Source organism: Sinocyclocheilus anshuiensis, unplaced genomic scaffold (assembly GCF_001515605.1).
Source record: "Sinocyclocheilus anshuiensis isolate Anshui unplaced genomic scaffold, SAMN03320099.WGS_v1.1 scaffold300, whole genome shotgun sequence".
NCBI classification, from domain to species: Eukaryota; Metazoa; Chordata; class Actinopteri; order Cypriniformes; family Cyprinidae; genus Sinocyclocheilus; species Sinocyclocheilus anshuiensis.
In genome coordinates this window covers 1,889,265-1,892,562 of record NW_015557379.1, presented here as the reverse complement: position 1 = coordinate 1,892,562, position 3,298 = coordinate 1,889,265, and positions in this window count along the sequence as shown.

The window sequence follows — 3,298 nt, the reverse complement described above, 5'->3', positions numbered from 1 at the left end:
AAAATAATATATATATATATATATATATTTATATATTTATGTATTAGCTCTTTAAAGGGGCTGTAAATTAACACAAATACTATTAATAAAATTAAAAAAAAATTCATTTATATGTAGCAAGAGATAACAAACAGAAATATGCATTTTTCTTTAAATTTAATGCAATAAATAATAAAGCACTGTGCAATAAAGTTAAAAGAAATTTCTCAATATTATATATCTCTAATATGTAGACGCTGTTACATGCAGCAATACAACAGATTTTTTATTGTAAACATTGTAAACCTTTTTGAATGATAAAACGAACTGTTGAATCAGTTCACTGAATGAAACGAACAGTTGATTCAGATTATTAAACTGATTCATGGACGTAGTCTGAACAATGCCATTTTTGTTAATGAAGTGTAAACCAGAGATGCTGTTGCTTCATTTTAATTTCATTTTGGAAGCAAAATCATCATGCATATAACAGTGATTATTAGATATGCCACCCAGCCCTGTGTGTGTGTGTTTGTAGGATTGTGACACAATGAATTTGTCCACACACGTTCAATGCTAGTGTTTTCATCAAAGGTGCCGAGAAAAACAAATATGAAATCTTATGCTGGTGTCACATTACACACACACACACACACACACACACACACACACACACACACACACACACACACACGTTAGAACTCCATCTGTCAAAAGTGTGTGTGTGTGTGAGTAGATAACTCTGAAATCTTTCTGTTTTGCTGATGAGCCAAGAAAAGTATCAGTGAGTCACGAGGAATGATATTTTGGGTGTCTGTTAAAGGTGTGTGTGATTATCAGATATCTTATCTCGAGCGTGTGACGCCTGTATGTGTGTATGATCCGAACGCTTTAAATCACTCTGTCAGCATTAAAACGCAGCTGTCTCTCACACACACACACACACACACACACACACACACACACACCAGTCACTGCATGAGTCTAAAATAAGATACTTTGGGAATTATAGAGTATGTTTGTGTGTGTGTGTGTGTGCATCAGTGCACTGAACTGCCAATTTGACATGCAAATAAATCCTGTTTGCTCTCAGACCGAGATGAGATAGTGTCACATTACACACACACACACACACACACACACACACACACACACACACACACACACACACACGTTAGAACTCCATCTGTCAAAAGTGTGTGTGTGTGTGAGTAGATAACTCTGAAATCTTTCTGTTTTGCTGATGAGCCAAGAAAAGTATCAGTGAGTCACGAGGAATGATATTTTGGGTGTCTGTTAAAGGTGTGTGTGATTATCAGATATCTTATCTCGAGCGTGTGACGCCTGTATGTGTGTATGATCCGAACGCTTTAAATCACTCTGTCAGCATTAAAACGCAGCTGTCTCTCACACACACACACACACACACACACACACACACACACACACACACACACACACACACACACACACACACACACACACACACACACACACACACACACACACACACACACACACACACACACACACACACACACACACACACACACACACACACACACACACCAGTCACTGCATGAGTCTAAAATAAGATACTTTGGGAATTATAGAGTATGTTTGTGTGTGTGTGTGTGTGCATCAGTGCACTGAACTGCCAATTTGACATGCAAATAAATCCTGTTTGCTCTCAGACCGAGATGAGATAGTTGTTACAAGCTAATCGTTGCGACAAACACACATACACATATGAGATATGAGACATATGCGAGTAGATTTTTACATTTTCTGAGAAAAATGTGAGCGGTGCTTGTCCATGCAAAACGTAGTGTGTGTTTTCTTGGGTGGTTCACTACTAGTCCAAGACAAAAGCAAGTCTATGGGATTTTTCTTTTTAAATTTGAAATATCATTCATGTCTGTAATGCCAAAGTTTAATAGTTGAGGTAAGGGGCTTGAATAAATCCCTATAACCGTAAGCACGAGCAGTAGTAACAGTGATGCTTGTCTTAGCAAACACCACTAATAACACGCTGTTCTCAGTCTCTCTCTGGTTTTCGCCGCACAATGATAAATTCTTCAGTATAAATGCTCTTATTCAGGCCACAGCTGGTGCTTCTGCTGAAAATAAACATCTCACTCAAATATTTTGATTGGCTGATACACAAAGTCAATAACAGACAGATTTCTACCACTATTAAAGCAGCATGTCACAGAAACAGTCTGTGAGCAGGACAATATGTGAGATTTGCCCATCTCTGAGTGGACTAATGTTGGGCTGAAGCTAACTAAAAGTAGCAATGTGATTAACTTAAAATACATATATTAGTAATATTAACAGCAACTCTATATGTTTCCAACAAAGTAGCATCATGTGACTGAACGATTAAATCAGCTTGTTCTAGTGAATCAGTTCATTTTTGTCAAATGATTGATTCACTGATCAAATAAATGATTTTCTGGTTCACTGGAATACGCTGTTGTGATGTATTTACATAGATGGTGTTGTTCATATTGGTGTTTAGCACTGCTACCTAAATTATGATTAATTCTGATGTCATTAGTTAATTATGTCATGCTAATTGACACACATATATATTATTTTAAGTATATATAATATAAATATATAGCAATAAAAAATAAAAAATAAAAATTAATAAAATATACTCAAAAAGATATTGCTCATTTAAATAGTATGATTGTGGACAGAAGAGAATAGAGAGTAAGAGAGAGAGAAGCTGTGTAACGCTGAGTGGAAATGCAGGCTTTCCTCAGAACCAGCAAAAACAAACACAGCCACCATGAAGTCTGGTTTTCCTGTCAGATCTTACGCCACACCTCCTTAAAACACTCAAACACTCTCTGAAGTCCACACACATGTGTAGTCTCAGATTTAAACCTGTTCACTGCCTGAAAAAGACCATTCAGACCATTTTTGTGACACTATTTTCATGACAATTAAGCACATTTACCTCCATTCTCATTATTGTAATGTCATATACTTTACAATTCACAAATGTGTTATATTTAGACATAAAAATATAAATAATATAAAAAAGTGAAAAATTAAATATAAAAAAATTTGTATATAAAATAATGCATTTTAATTAATATAAAATATTAATATTTTATATAAATATACAATTGTATATTAATCTATTTTAGATTAATATCTATTAATTTTACATTTATATAAAATATGATTATTTAAACATATTCAAATAATTATACATAAATCCATAAATTAATTTACAGATTAATTAATGTAAATTAATGGAATTAATATATTTTACATATTTTATAATGAGAACTATTTATAT